This window comes from Caretta caretta, chromosome 1, assembly GCF_965140235.1.
Source record: "Caretta caretta isolate rCarCar2 chromosome 1, rCarCar1.hap1, whole genome shotgun sequence".
Lineage (NCBI taxonomy): Eukaryota > Metazoa > Chordata > Testudines > Cheloniidae > Caretta > Caretta caretta.
In genome coordinates this window covers 14,380,495-14,396,601 of record NC_134206.1, presented here as the reverse complement: position 1 = coordinate 14,396,601, position 16,107 = coordinate 14,380,495, and the positions used below count along the sequence as shown (strand labels likewise).

General features: G+C 46.3%; 1 protein-coding gene and 1 long non-coding RNA gene across 5 annotated transcripts in view; one reads left to right on the top strand and one right to left on the bottom strand.

Annotated features, from left to right (window-relative positions):
* MAP6 (microtubule associated protein 6) overlaps positions 1 to 16,107 on the top strand; it is a 79,380-nt gene that overhangs the window by 40,641 nt on the left and 22,632 nt on the right. The window lies entirely within an intron of this gene.
* Positions 12,311 to 16,107, bottom strand: part of LOC125632241 (uncharacterized) — a 30,816-nt gene continuing 27,019 nt past the window's right edge. Inside the window, exon 3 of the long non-coding RNA XR_012667333.1 lies at positions 12,311 to 12,446. This is a non-coding gene — a long non-coding RNA (uncharacterized LOC125632241). The remainder of the gene's footprint in view (positions 12,447 to 16,107) is intronic.

Here is a 16,107-nt window from a genome sequence, read left to right as displayed (position 1 = left end):
TTTAAGGCCATGGTGATTGTCTCGTCTGACCTCCTGTTTAACACGGGTGAGAGAATTTCACCCCGTAATTCCTGCATCCAGCCCAATAACCTCCTGCGAGGATCTGAGCAACAGCTGCCCTGCTCCATCAGCGCCATCCCCACAGGTGTCCAGACTTTGCTTTGAGCTCTTGGGCCTGCACTGGAGTTGGAATCGAGTCCCCTTGCTGGAGCAGGGAAAGAGTCTAGATAACGGGAGCAGGCAGGTGTGTTGAAATTGCTTCACACCCTAGCTTCCATGAAGGCCAAAACAGCAGGGGTTCTTCCACAGTGGAACTCCTCCCCTGCAAGAGCAAATATCTGTTCCATGGTGACATGAATCACTCCCTTGAGCATTGGCCTGCTAAACCCAGGGTTGTGAGTTCAATCCTTGAGGGGGCCATTTAGGGATCTGGGGCAAAAATTGGGGATTGGTCCTGCTTTGAGCAGGGGGTTGGACTAGATGATCTCCTGAGGTCCCTTCCAACCCTGATATTCTATGAAACAAAGAGTTCAGAACAAAAGACCCTTTCTCTCCCCAACTCCTGCCAGGGCCAGCTCTAGGATTTTTGCTGTCCCAAGAAAAATTTTTTTGGCTGCCCCCACTTTTTTTTCCCATGCCCGGCTCCGCCTCAACTCCACCCCTTTCCAACCCCTTCCCCAAATCCCCAGCCCTGCCTCCTCCTCACCTGGGCATGCCCCTTTCTCCCCCCCCAACAGCTCCCCCCGCAACCCCTGCCCTAGCTCACCTCCACTCCGCCTGCTCCCGTGAGCACACTGCTGCTCCGCTTCTCCCCCGTCCCTCTCAGGCGAGGGAGAGGCAGTGCGTTCAGGGGAGCAGGCAGAGCGGAGGGGAGCGAGGGCCGGGGGGGGCAGAGGAACCACTCCCCGCCCCAGCTCACCTCCACTCCACCACCGCTGCCTACCCCGAGCGCGCCACCTCTCGGCTTCTCCTCCCTCCTTCCCTCCCAGGCTTGCAGCGCAAAACAGCTGTTCGGCGCGCAGCAAGCCTGGGCGGGAGGGGGGGAAGTGGAGCGGCGGCAGCGCGCTCAGGGGAGCAGGCTGGGGCGGCAGGGGCACAGTTCTAGGGAGGGCATGGCCAGCGCTGGGATGCCGCCTCTAGAAATGTGCCACCCCAAACACCTGCTTGTTTTGCAGGTGCCTAGAGCCCGCCCTGGCTCCTGCTACAGTAGGTCAGATCAGACGGTTGCATTATTACCAGTCTGATTGGGCAGTTTTCATGCCATATTTTTTGAACATTCAGACCATTCTTTCTTGAAAAGCATTGCATCCAGTTCCTTTCCGTGTTCTACCAAGGACCTGGTTTAAGAACTATTAGGTGGTCCAACAGAACCCTGATTCTACACATTTGATCCAGAACACCTTTGTCTTTCCCAGCCTCCACCAAATCACCTAGCTGTGCCAGATTTCCATTTTAAATTAAAATGTAGGTTGAATTTAGGTTCTTAACTGCAGTAACATGGGTTCTGATTCAGCAAAGCATTTAAGTACATTTAAATGTATGTGCTTATGTACTGTTAAGCATGTGCTTAAGTGCTTTCGTGAATAGGGATGGACATAAGCACATACTTAAAATTAAGCATGTGCTTAAGTACCTCACTGAGTACTGGGGAGTAATATTTTGAATATCTATCTACAGGCACTTAAGACCAAATTCTGATAACTTTAGTCAAGGGAATAGTACTTCACTCCACAAATAGTCCCACTGAAGTCATAGAACCATAGGACTGGAAGGGACCTCAAGAAGTCATCTTGTCCAGTCCCCTGCACACAAGGCAGGACTACGTAATAACTAGACCATTCCTGACAGGAGTTTGTAAAACCTGTTCTTAAAAACCTCCCATGACAGATCCACAACCTCCCTATGCAATTTCTTCCAGTGCTCAACTACCTGGACAGGAAGTTTTCCTTAATGCCCCCCCTTAAACTTCCTTTGCTGCAAGTTAAGCCCATTGAGGATAGGACAAGAAGCAGAGCTTAAGGAGAATAATTTTTCTCCCTCCTGCTTGTAACAACCTTTTATGTACTTGAAAACTGTTATCATGTCCCCTCTCAGTCTTCTCTTCTCCAGACTAAACAAACCCAATTTTTTCAATCTTCCTTCATAGGTCATGTTTCCTAGACCTTTAATCATTTTTATTGCTCTTCTCTGGGCTTTTTCCAATTTGTCCACATCTTTCTTGAAATGTGGCACCCAGAACTGGACACAGTCCTCCAGCTGAGGCCTAATCAGCATGGAGTAGAGCAGAAGTATTACTGGTCGTGTCTTGCTTACAGCACTCCTGCTAATACATCCCAGAAGGATGTTTGCTTTTTTTGCAACAGTGTTACACTTTTGACTCATATTTAACTTGTGATCAGGTATGATCCCCAGATCCCTTTCCGCAGTGAATGTGTGCATACTTCCCATTTTGTATGTGTGCAACTGATTGTTCCCTCTTAAGTGGAATACTTTGCATTTGTCCTGATTAAATTTCATCCTATTTACTTCAGACCATTTCTCCAATTTGTCCAGATGATTTTGAATTTTAATCCTGTCCTCCAAAGCACTTGCAGCCCCTCCCAGTTTGGTATTATCAATAGAATTACTTGTGGGGAAAGGCACCATCCAACATATATAAATCTGGCTCACAAATACATAAAGTGATGGGCACTGTCAAGGTTCCTTCTCCACTCTGAACTCTAGGGTACAGATGTGGGGACCTGCAGGAAAAACCCCTAAGCTTATTTTTACCAGCTTAGGTTAAAACTTCCCCAAGGTACAAACTATTTTACCTTTTGTCCCTGGACTTTATTGCTGCCACCACCAAGCGTCTAACAAAATATAACCGGGAAAGAGCCCACTTGGAATCGTCTTTCCCCCCAAAATCCTCCCAAACTCTACACCCCCTTTCCTGGGGAAGGCTTGATAAAAATCATCACCAATTGGCATAGGTGAACACAGACCCAAACCCTTGGATCTTAAGAACAAGATAAAAGCAATCAGGTTCTTAAAAGAAGAATTTTAATTGAAGAAAAAGTAAAAGAATCAGCTCTGTAAAATCAGGATGGTAAATACCTTACAGGGTAATCAGGTTCAAAACATAGAGAATCCCTCTAGGCAAAACCTTAAGTTACAAAAAGACACAAAAACAGGAGTATACATTCCATTCAGCACAACTTATTTTATCAGCCATTTAAACAAAACAGAATCTAACGCATATCTAACTAGATTGCTTATTAACCCTTTACAGGACTTCTGACTTGCATTCCTGCTCTGGTCCCAGCAAAAGACACGCACAGAGAGAACCCTTTGTTTCCTACCCCCCCTCCAGCTTTGAAAGTCTCTTGTCTCCTCATTGGTCATTTTGGTCAGGTGCCAGCGAGGTTATCTTTTTTCTTCTTAAGCCTTTACAGGTGAAAGGGTTTTTCCTCTGGCCAGGAGAGATTTAAAGGTGGTTAGCCTTCCCTTTATATTTATGACACGCCCCCCAAATCACAGATAGGGTGAAACACTGGCTGTGATTTCTTCCTGGAGCTCTAGGAGAAAACAGAGTTAATAAGATACATGTACCTCTAAATATACTACCAAGTACATAAAGACTAACAATATTTTCCACATCTCAAGGACGATTTTAACCAGTTGATTCTGGGAAACTTTCACTGGAGAGTGCATCAGCCACTTTGTTAGAAGCTCCTGAGATGTGTTGTATGTCAAAATCAAAATCTTGGAGAGCTAAACTCCACGGAATAAGTTTTTTGTTATTTCCCGTGGCGGTATGAAGCTACTGTAGCGCAGCATGGTCGGTTTGCAGGTGGAAACGCTGTCCCCAAACGTATGGGCATAGCTTTTCCAGAGTGTAGACAATGGCATAACATTCTTTTTCACTGACTGACCAGTTGCTTTCCCTCTCAGACAGCTTCTTGCTGAGAAACACTACAGGGTGGAATTCTTGATCCAGTCCTTCCTGCATTAAAACTGCTCCCACACCACGCTCAGACGCATCTGTGGTTACTAGGAACGGTTTGTCAAAGTCTGGGGCCCTTAGCACAGGGTCAGATATGAGTGTCGCTTTAAGCTGGTTAAAGGCCTTCTGACACTCTTCGGTCCACTGAACGGCATTTGGCTGTTTCTTTTTGGTTAGGTCTGTCAGTGGGGCAGCAATTTGGCTGTATTGCAGTACAAATCGCCTGTAATATCTGGCCAAGCCTAAGAAGGATTGGACTTGTTTCTTTGACTTTGGGACAGGCCACTTTTGGATAGCATCCACTTTGGCCTGTAGGGGTTGATAGTTCCTTGACCCACCTGATGTCCAAGGTAAGTCACTCTGTTTAGGCCTATTTGACACTTCTTAGCCTTAACAGTTAGTCCTGCCTCCCTTATGCACTCGAAGACTTTTTGTAGATATTCCAGGTGTTCTGCCCAGGAATCCGAAAATATGGCCACATCGTCAAGGTAGGTGACTGCATATTCTCCTAATCCCGCTAGGAGACCATCTACAAGTCTTTGGAAGGTGGTGGGTGCATTCCGCAGCCTGAAAGGGAGTACATTAAATTCATACAGCCCGATATGTGTGGTGAAGGCTGACCTTTCCTTGGCGGATTCATCTAGCGGTACCTGCCAGTACCCCTTGGTTAAGTCCAAGGTAGAGATGAACTGGGCCCATCGCAGTTTCTCTAATAATTCATCTGTGCGTGGCATTGGATAGTTCTCTGGGCGAGTTACAGCATTTAGCTTACGGTAGTCCACGCAGAAATGTATCTCCCCATCTGGTTTGGGAACTAGAACCACTAGAGATGCCCATGCACTGCCAGAGGGGCGGATTACCCCCATCTGTAGCATATCCTGGATCTCCCGTTCTATAGAGGTTTTAGCTTGAGGAGACACCCAGTAAGGTTGGACCTTAATTGGGTGAGCATTACCTGTGTCAATGGAATGGTATGCCCGTTCAGTCAGTCCTGGGGTGGCTGTGAACGTCGGCACGTAGCTAGTGCACAGTTCCTTGATCTGCTGTCGCTGCATACGCCCAAGGTTCATGGACAGTTTCACCTCTTCCATGCCACCAGCACTTTTCCCTTCGTAGAAGACACCTTCAGGCCACTCAGCGTTATCTCCTCCCTGGGCTGTAAACTGACAAACCTTTAATTCTCTGGAATAAAAGGGCTTTAGAGAATTAATATGGTACACCTTCGGCTTTCGGTTGGAGGTGGGGAATGCTATGAGATAATTAACAGCTCCCAGGCACTTCTGGACTGTGAATGGCCCTTCCCACGACGCTTCCATTTTATGGTCCTGGAGCGCCTTTAAGACCATGACCTGGTCCCCTACTTCGAAGGAATGCTCTCTGGCATGTTTATCATACCAGGCTTTTTGCTCTTTTTGAGCATCCTGTAGGTTTTCTTTAGCAAGGGCTAAAGAAGTTCGGAGGGTGTTTTGTAGGTTGGTTACAAAGTCCAGAATGTTAGTTCCTGGAGAAGGTGTAAACCCCTCCCATTGCTGCTTCACCAACTGTAATGGCCCCTTAACCTTGTGGCCATATACAAGTTCAAATAGTGAAAACCCTAAACTGGGATGTGGTACAGCTCTGTAGGCAAAGAGCAACTGCTGCAACACTAGGTCCCAATCATTGGAGTGCTCATTTATGAATTTACATATCATGGCCCCCAAAGTCCCATTAAATTTCTCCCCCGGGCCATTTGTTTGATGATGGTAAGGGATGGCAACCAAGTGATTCACCCTATGAGCTTCCCAAAGGCTTTCCATAGTTCCTGCCAGGAAATTAGTTCCTGCATCTGTGAGGATGTCGGAGGGCCAACCTACTCTGGCAAAAATGTCTGCTAGTGCCTGGCACACACTTTTAGCCCTGGTGTTGCTTAGAGCTACTGCTTCCGGCCATCGGGTGGCAAAATCCATGAAAGTCATTATGTACTGCTTTCCTCTGGGTGTCTTTTTCAGAAAAGGATCCAGAATATCCACAGCTACTTGCTGAAATGGAACTTCAATGATAGGGAGTGACTGGAGAGGGGCTTTGACCTGATCTTGGGGTTTTCCCACTCTTTGGCATACCTCACAAGACCGGACATAGGTAGAAACATCCTTGCCCATTCCCTCCCAGTGGAATGACCTCCCCAAATGGTCTTTGGTCCTGTTCACCCCAGCATTGCCACTAGGATGACTGTGGGCCAAGCTCAAGAGCTTTACCCGGTACTTAGTTGGAACTACCAACTGTCTCTGAGGATGCCAGTCTTCCTGGTGTCCACCAGAAAGAGTTTCCTTGTATAAAAGTCCTCTTTCTACAACAATCCTGGATCGATTAGAAGAGATGAGAGGCAGTGTGTTGCTCCGTGCCACGGTCCAAGCTCTCTGGAGGTGTTCATCTGCTTCCTGTTCGGTCTGGAACTGTTCCATTGATGCTGGAGACATCAGTTCCTCATTGGATTGTGGACCTAGGCTTGGTCCCTCTGGAAGCGATGTAGGGGATGGGGCTGTTTCCGTTGACTGTGAACCGCTCTCCACTGGTGCACTATGTTGGGTTTCAGGCTCCGGCTGAGCCTCTTGTGTAGGGTTATTGGCTGCTGCCGGTTCCGGTCTCTGGGACTGGGTCCACTACTGCTGTTGCAGATGTTGGCATGGGGTCCGGGTCCATCACCTCTGACCGGGCCCTGGTAGAAGTTTCTGGAACAGATCTAGGTGTGACAGCTTGCTTAGCCTGACTGCAGGTGACCATTCCCACCCTCTTGGCTAGTTTCACATGATTGGCCAAGTCTTCCCCCAACAGCATGGGGATGGGATAATCATCATATACTGCAAAAGTCCACGTTCCTGACCAGCCCTTGTACTGGACAGGCAACTTGGCTGTAGGCAAATTGAAAGAGTTGGACTTGAAGGGTTGAATTGTCACTTGGATCTCTGGGTCGATTAAATTGGGGTCCACTAAGGAAGCATGGATAGCTGACACTTGTGTTCCGGTGTCCCTCCACCCGGTGACCTTCATCCCGCCCACTCTCACAGTTTCCCTCCGCTCCAAGGGTATCTGGGAGGTATCTGGGCCTGAGGACCTCTGGTGTGATTCCGGTGCAATGAACTGTAATCTGTTGGGGTTCTTGGGGCAGTTGGCCTTCACATGCCCCGGCTCGTTACATTTAAAACATCGTCCAGCTGACGGATCACTGGGGCAAGGTGGGTTGCTGGAGAATGGTGTGGCAGGACGATAAGGTGTCTGGAATATTCCTTGGTGTGTAGTTGGGGTCTTGGGCTGCCCCCAGTAGTAGGGTGTGGTCTGAGGGTGTCCCTTCTGGTATCTGCTCCAACTGTGACCAGGGTTATTCCTCTCTCCTCCCTCCACCCATTTTGTTCTGGCTTGCCCCGCCTCTCTGGCGGTCCAGGACTGCTCGTATCGATCAGCATAAGAAGCAAGACTTTCTGCTGAGTCCATTTCCTTATCCCATAAACACTGTTTTATTTCCTCCTTTGGGCATATTCAGGAATTGCTCCTGAGCTATCAAATCACACATTCCGTCAAAGCTAGTGACACCCCTTCCTTGGACCCATTTATCTAACAGATCCTTCATCTGGTTTAGATAAGCCACATTACTTAGTCCAGGCCCTCTCTTAAGGGTTCGAAATTTTACTCTGTACGTTTCAGGTGTAATTTGAAATTGCTTTAAAACCAAATCCTTGAACTTCTTATAGTAAGAAGCCTCATCAATAGACTTCTTATTGAATATGTCCAGAGCTCTTCCAGTCAATTTTGTGACCAATGTGGTCATCTTGTGAGCTTCAGGAATTTTATGGAGAGTGCACAGTCTCTCAAAGGTTAGAAAATATTCAGCAATATCACTGGATTCATCACACTGTGGACATAGTCGCTCCCATTTGTTGATTGTTAGGGTTAACCAGTAGATTCCGCTCAGCTCTTACCTTCTCCATCTCCAGTGCATGCTTCCTCTCTTTTTCCTTGTCCTCCAGTTCTTTTTCCCTTGCCTCCGTAGCTTTCCTGTGGGCAGCCTCTAGGGCTTTTTCTGCCTCTTTCGCTGCCTCCATTTCTTTGTCCTTTGCTTCCATAGCTCTCCTGTGGGCAGCCTCTAGGGCTTTTTCTGCCTCTTTCGCTGCCTCCAGTCTGGTTAACTCCAATTTGTGTTGTGCCTTGGTTTCTGTCATGGTAGCCTCTCTGTTTTTAACTAACTTTACACCCGAGAGTTAGAAATCAAACAAACAAACAAACAAAAAACTTGGCTTGTAAAAAAAAAATAGGTTGTGCTGTAACCAGATACCGATGTTCTTTGATAATGATTGTCAGCCTACAGAAAAATCCTTAAAAAAAAACAACAAACCAACTAACACCTTTGTCTCCAGGCAAATAGACAGAAAACCCCTCTAGTTGCTCTTAGGGAAAAAAAAAACAACCCACCTCTTCAGGTCTGTGAAGACTTGTGAATTTCCCTGCAGGAGGTTAACTACCCTGCCTTTAGGTAGAGAAAACTCCAGCTCAGAAAAGACAATTCCCTTTTGTCTCTGCTCTGGCCCCCAAGCAGAGACAAAAAAAACCCCCTCTAACTGCTTTCCAGCTGCCCAAAGGAAAAAAATTTCCTTTTTAAAATCTGTGCTTCTGGTTCAAAAAATCTCAAATTGATCTCAAAATGATTTCAAGTTAATCCCACCGCTCTGCCACCATGTCAAGGTTTCTTCCCCACTCTGAACTCTAGGGTACAGATGTGGGGACCTGCATGAAAAAACCCCTAAGCTTATTTTTACCAGCTTAGGTTAAAACTTCCCCACAGTACAAACTATTTTACCTTTTGCCCGTGGACTTTATTGCTGCCACCACCAAGCGTCTAACAAATATGTAACAGGGAAAGAGCCCGCTTGGAAACATCTTTCCCCCCCAAATCCTCCCAAACCCTACACCCCCTTTCCTGGGGAAGGTTTGATAAAAATCATCACCAATTTGCATAGGTGAACACAGACCTGAAACCTTGGATCTTAAGAACAAGGAAAAAGCAATCAGGTTCTTAAAAGAAGAATTTTAATTGAAGAAAAAGTAAAAGAATCAGCTCTGTAAAATCAGGATGGTAAATACCTTACAGGGTAATCAGGTTCAAAACATAGAGAATCCCTCTAGGCAAAACCTTAAGTTACAAAAAGACACAAAAACAGGAATATATATTCCATTCAGCACAACTTATTTTATCAGCCATTTAAACAAAACAGAATCTAACGCATATCTAACTAGATTGCTTATTAACCCTTTACAGGACTTCTGACCTGCATTCCTGCTCTGGCCCCAGCAAAAGACACACACAGACAGAGAGAACCCCTTGTCCCCCCCCCCCCCCAGCTTTGAAAGTCTCTTGTCTCCTCATTGGTCATTTTGGTCAGGTGCCAGTGAGCTTATCTTTTTTCTTCTTAAGCCTTTACAGGTGAAAGGGTTTTTCCTCTGGCCAGGAGGGATTTAAAGGTGGTTAGCCTTCCCTTTATATTTATGACAGGCACCATAGAAGAACTTAGGCTGGAGAAGGAGAGAGCACATGCAGTCACCATGGTATCCTGGAGCCAGTCTACCAGTACCCTGATATGTGAATGAATTGCACTTGATATTAATTGCACAAAAGTATATTTGCATCTTCCGAGAAAAGCAGAATTTACAGGACTGTGCTAAGTACTGTTGTCTTTGCAGGTTATGTCAGTACCCCTCCTCCCTGAACTTTCCTCCCTGAATTTAGGAAGATATAGAGCGTATTGCTTTGTTAGTCTCAGTATTTTGTATGCCTGTATCCTCCCACTGCAAAAGTGTAGCACTGCACGTGTTCTTGGGATAAATCAGACCCACAGAACTCCGTGGTCCAAGAAATGTTTACAGCAGCACTTTCACTCTTCTAGCTCTGTTTAAATACCAAGGCTTGCCCAGATCTGCCTCTGACAACTTCTGAACTGGATTCTAATCCTGCTGTACTTAGCTGTCAACAATAAAGATTTTCACGTCTCAGAACATCTGTGTAATTAGTTGTTTTGTTCATTTGATCTTTTAACGTGTTGCAGGGTGATTAGCTCACCCGCATTTGAAGAGAGAGGTTTGCAAATTCTCCCACTCGCCCTCTGCAGCCCCCTCCCCACCGCTTTTGGAGGGCGCGGACAAGACAATCCGTGCTGTGGCTTCCATTCTGACACCACTGGGAGGGAATTGGGGGGCTCGCAGGGCACCTAAATGCTGCCTAAGCCTCTTACTGGCTCTCTGCGCAGGGCTGACCAGTACTGTTGTTTTAGCATTTACAACAAGCTGCATTTACACTAGGAAGTTTGACTGTGTCAGTGGGCTTTTTGGGTCAGACCTATGAACAGTTCCATGAGGATGGGCGGCACGTATCATGGGCTGGGGGAGGCTGTGCCCCCAAAACAGCCCCGCAGGGCCCCACCCTCGCTCCTTCCAGATACCCCCCCTCCTGCTTGCCCTTCCCCCTTGCTCCAGCCTAGGCAGGCTGGCTGCTCCTCTTTAGGGAAGCATGCTGGGGCTAGTGCTTGCAGCTAGGTTTAAGGCTAGGGCTCTCGCAGTCGGTTTGTGGCTGGGGCTGCCCAGTGCTGGGGAGAGGCTGTTGGCACTGGGGCTGCCCCCTCTGTGTTTGGGGGGGCTGGAGGCTCTGGGCTTAGAAGCCGCACGTTGCCTTCCTGCCTGCCTGGTGCTTGGGTTGGGAGGGCTGCATGCTGCCTGCCTGGTGCACTGGGGGGGGGCTCTGGGCTCCAGCGCGGGAAGGAGAGCAGAAAGGGTGGGGCTGGCCAGGGGCTAGCCTCCTTGAGCCAGAAGGTCACCCGCCACGCATGTCCATGAGGGTTTCAGTCACCTAACTTCAGAAGCCCAAGATATAAAACTGGTCTGTGTTGCTTTAATAGAGTCTGGACAATGATAGATGGGTCCAGACTGGACTACTGCAGCATGCTTCATGGTCCATGGAGCTACTTCTGAAGACCGCTCTGAGGCTACAACCAGTGCAGAAGGGCTCAGCCCACTTGTTCGCTGGGGATGGTCGTAGGGAGCATATTACACCCATGGGCTAAAGACTGCATTGCTTTCCTACTTGCTTTCAGCATCACTCAGTGTGTTGGTATCAACATTTAAAGCCCCACATTGTTTGGGTTCTGCATACCTTGTAGACCGACTCTCCTCCCAAGGCACCATTGCAGAAATTGAGATCAACTGGGTCTGAACATGATGTGTGGCCGTTCTCAGTGGAAGGCCCTCAGTTCTGGAACTACTCCCCATGTTGGTCCTGCAGATCCTGAAGCATGGGCGCATGGCAAATCTGTTAATCAAGTAGGGCTAGACTGTGGTTAGATTTGCCCTCAAGGGTGCATTGCTATCTTACTGTGCTGGTTTTCTGAGATTCTCCAGAGTATTTCTGATGTCACTCTTCTGCACCGTGTTGTTTGCAGTGGAGCCGGGATAAAAGCAGGTGCAACTTCTGTGTGGCGCTGCATGGGGGCCACGATGCATGGCTGGCACATTAACTTGGGGTCCTCATTCTAGTGCTGTCTTGAGCTACTGACTATAGCATCCTTCATAACCAGGTGGAAGGATTGACTCCTCCTAGCTGAATTGACCACATCCTGTGGAGGATATGGTACATGGATAGCATGTTAGCCTGGTCCCTCTTACAGCCTTTTTGAACTCATGCCTCTTGCGCAGTGAGAGAGGATCCCTACAGATTCTTTCCCCCTCTTGTGTTTGAGTTCAGCGCAGGGTAAGACCTAGCGAGGCATATCCATAGGTTTTATTTCCCCTTGATGATTGCTCCTCTGTTTGATTTTTGTTTCCCACTCACACATTAATACATCAAACTGATTCAGGATATTTGTACATAACTGATACATTCATACCATGATACTGCAGATATTTTGTGCAGTTCAAATTCTGCTCTCAGCCCTGCTGGCAGATGGACCTGAGCCAAATCTCAGTGAAGCCAAGGGGAAAGACTCCCATTCACTTCCGATGAGGTTGGAGCAGGCCTTCAGTCTGCAGTTTCTCCATGAACTTGAACAGAGCTACTGAGCTTTTTACATAGGTGTAACTGTAAGCAGGGGTTGCACCAGTGACTGTGGCAAAGTTGATAACAGTGTCCCTTTCCCTTGACGGATCAGCTGTTACTGGGTATTTCAGCTTCCCTCTCACGCTCATATGGGATCTTCCCAGTCACTGGGAATAGCACCTCCTCTTGGGGTTTAATCCATTGTTATGCTTGGAGGGCTAGGTGTGTTGAACAGTAGGCCCCAATATCTTTATGCCATTGGTCCTTAAGGCCATTGATACAAGTGGATAGATAGTTGGAACTCCATAGTTCATTTGCAACTAGGCCTTTCTGCTGAGCTGGCCAACATTGGTGTCAATTAGTACTGGCTCTTCTGGTGGTTTTGTGGTCTGGGCTCTTGTCCATTAGGAGCTGGATTGAGACAAAGCACTTTAGAAAATGCCCAGTAGGGATCAGTTCTCCCTGGGGCAGGGATATGAACTGGCCTAGCTAATGATCCCATACTATCTAACTTCTGTCTAGGCCACCAGCCCCATTTCACACAGATGACCAAGAATTTAATAATTTTATTAAGATAATGTTGAAATAAAAAGAAAACGGTACAGAGTTCAAGCATAGAAGTTTCTGGTTATCAGGGAATAAGGTACAGATTATCAAGGGGTGTGAAATTCGGTTTAGGAACGGGTGGCGTAAGGAATACATAATCTGCAATCTCCCCGATTGGGGGTAAAAGTTTAACCGGTCAAAGTACAGACATAGAGATATGGGGGTATGTTGTCCATATAAGGGAACCATTTTGGGTCAAAAGAAAAGGAGTACTTGTGGCACCTTAGAGACTAACAAATTTATTTGAGCATAAGCTTTCGTGAGCTACTGCTCACTTCATCAGATCATCCGATGAAGTGAGCTGTAGCTCACGAAAGCTTATGCTCAAATAAATTTGTTAGTCTCTAAGGTGCCACAAGTACTCCTTTTCTTTTTGCGGATACAGAGTAACACGGCTGCTACTCTGAAACCTGTCATTTTGGGTCAGTAAATTATAGATCTGAGCAAATAATTGATTTTTAGGTTCATGGGCCAAACCGCAACATCTGAAAAATAATTGAGCTCCATTCGAACCAAAACTGAAATCTTGTTTTTCTCACCAAAAGGAAAAAAAAAAAAGGAAAAAAAAATCATTACAGGTCAAACAAAACATTTTGTTCAACCCAAAACTAATTTGGGGGGGTTTCTTCATTTTGTTTTGGGTCATTTTGGGGTGTTTTTCCACTTTTTAAATTAGCTAATTTTTTTAAATGAAATGCCATTTTGAAATGAAAAATCAAAACATTTTGTTTCTAAGTGGCTGAAAGGAACAGTGTCAACTTTTCTGAAATTTTTTTCCAATTTTTGGGGAGCCAAAACTTGTTCCAAATTCACAAATAGTGGTTTTTGGTGAATACACTATTCACTGAAAAAAATTGCCCAACTCTAGTCAGTACTGACCTGGACTGCACTCCCATCAATGACTGAAGGGCGAAAGGCTCCATAATTCATTACGAACTCCCTGAGCCAACTGCTACTCCAAGTAATACGAATAACAATAGTACAATTAAAAAAATTATCTGTGACGTTTGTATGGCTGCATGTAGAAATTTGATCTTGTAATAACCCACAGTTCAGGGGGTCTTTATTTTTAACATAAACAGATCACGTACTGGCTTGCAGGCATGCGCGGGGGCCTGTTTTTTTGCCATTAATGTCCATGGGATGTTTGCCACTAGAGTTGAGCTTAACCACATTTTGGTCCTAAAGCTCTTATCTGACCCACCTGAGCAGTCCTACTGGATTTGTGTGAGTAGGATCACCCGATTGGATCAGACCTGTGGTCCATCCTATCCAGTCTCTGACAGTGGCGGCCACCAGATGACCAGAGGAAGGTGCAAGAACCCGACAGTGGGGAGTTGTGGGGTAATCTGCCTCCTACACATAGCTCTCATCCTGGTCTCTAGTTAGAGATTAGCTAAGACCCAAAGCACACAATGCAGCATGAAGTTTATTATCCCTTCCAAAATTATTGTTGTCATTAATTATAACAACTCTGGACATTCTTGATGTCCATATAAATGTTCAGTCCCTTTCTGTTAAGTCCTTGGCCTCGGTGACTTCTTGTGGCAGAAAGTTCCAGAGGTTCAATCACATGTTGAGTGAAAACGTATTTCTTATCATGGGTTTTGAATTTCCCACCACTGAATTTAATTGAATGTCTGCTTGCCATGTGTTATGGGAGAACAGAAGTTCCCAATCTACCTTCTCTACATTCATTATTTTAAATGCTTTCATTATGTCCCCTCGTTTTAAGATGAGTGTGGTATTGTCCTCTGTAATTTATCTGATGTGTAAAATCAGGAGTCTAGGGCCAGATTCTGCCACCCTTACTCACATAGAGTAGTACTTTGCTTCTCAACTAGTTGCACTGAGCTGAATGGGGCTACTCAAATAGTAAGGAGCTACTCCCCATGAGTACGAGCAGCAGGATGTAGCCCTTAATTTGTGCCGGCCAGACTTTTCTGAAGAAACATTTATCACGCCTAGTTCGTGCTAAGTGGATTTTGCAAAGGGTTCTTAAATTTGCACTAATGGAGTTGTCAAACATGCTGCACTCGTGCAGTCTGCAGCCATCAGAGTTTGTCTCTGACTGACAGGAAATGTACTTCAGTTTCCATGTTAAAAGGAGATAATTGAAGGTGCTTTCTTTTTAACCTGGAGCCAAGGCAGAAGTGGATGTGATGGAAGCAAAGGGAATGCACATTTTATCAGCGCATGCTCATATTTGGGTTTAATTTCTGCTTTGATTTATTATGTCCCCTGCTGCACACCTTTCCTCTAATTTTATCAGTAGCATTTAACCTATGAGAAGCAGTTTCTTTTTAGTAACAGACGAGTGCCACTTAATATTATCCTAACCAAAATGTTTTTCTTAATAAGTGATTTATCAATCTCTCTCTTTGTGTACAGCTCCCATCATCTTATTTGAGCATCTGGGCTCCTAAATAGGTTCCACCACTTTGGTACCTTAGCAGCCCAAACACCGCTGTCCAAGTAAATTCAGTGTTAGAATCTGGTTGCCCTACAGTGCCTGATCACAATAAGGAAGGAATCTGGACGATGTATTTTTGGGTGGATAGAATAGGAGACAGGGATTCTATCCTGTTCACTGTTTTCTAAGCCGAGGTGATAAGTAATAGTGCTTCATTGTGTCATAGCCTTCCTTCATCAGTCTGGAACTTAAAAACACAGTAACAGTTTACTGGTAGGTAGAACGCAGGAGTGGGTAGCAAATACAACCAGCGTATTCCAGGTTCTAAATCTTTGCTAAAAATAATTTTGTGCATTGTTGTGTAGTCATGAAAATATTTTTCTAACTCCCCAACACAAAGGGGATCACGTGACATCCAGTTTCTATTGCTCAAACTCTGGTGGAGTGAGTATACTTACAGATCGGCTGAGTCTGCTCAAAGCTGACATTTTTGGGGCAAAGGTTTGTAACAGGGTCACAGTTTCTAGGCCCTTGCATATGAATTCAGGGCTCCTCTCTTAAGGCAGGCTAAGATCAAGGGTGGAACCCCGTGTAAAGACCTTTTTACCACCCTGCATAAAGATGCAGAATAAACACTGTTGATTCATGCTGGCAGATGGATCTTGTTAGCGTCAACCAGAGTATAAGGGAAATTGAAGTGTGCCTCGAGAGCAGAGAGAACCATGGGCTGGCATAGAGGAGATGCTGTTGGGAAGCCCTAGAAAGTGGATAGATTGGAACTATGCACAGGGTGTACAATGACAGTAATCTCCAGGGACCGAAAATGGGCAGGGGCATTTAGCACTGAGCCTGAAGGGGTATGTCTCCCCAGCGACTGGGAGGTGTGAGCCCCAGCTCAGGTAGAAATACATATCCTAGATGGCAGCTCGGGCTAGGCCTCCCGAGGACGCACCCAGCGATTTGGATGGCCTTGTACTTGGGCGGCGCACCCAAGCCGCCACCCAACATGCCAGGGCTATGCTGCTACTCTTAGGGGCTAGCTCAAGCAGAGCT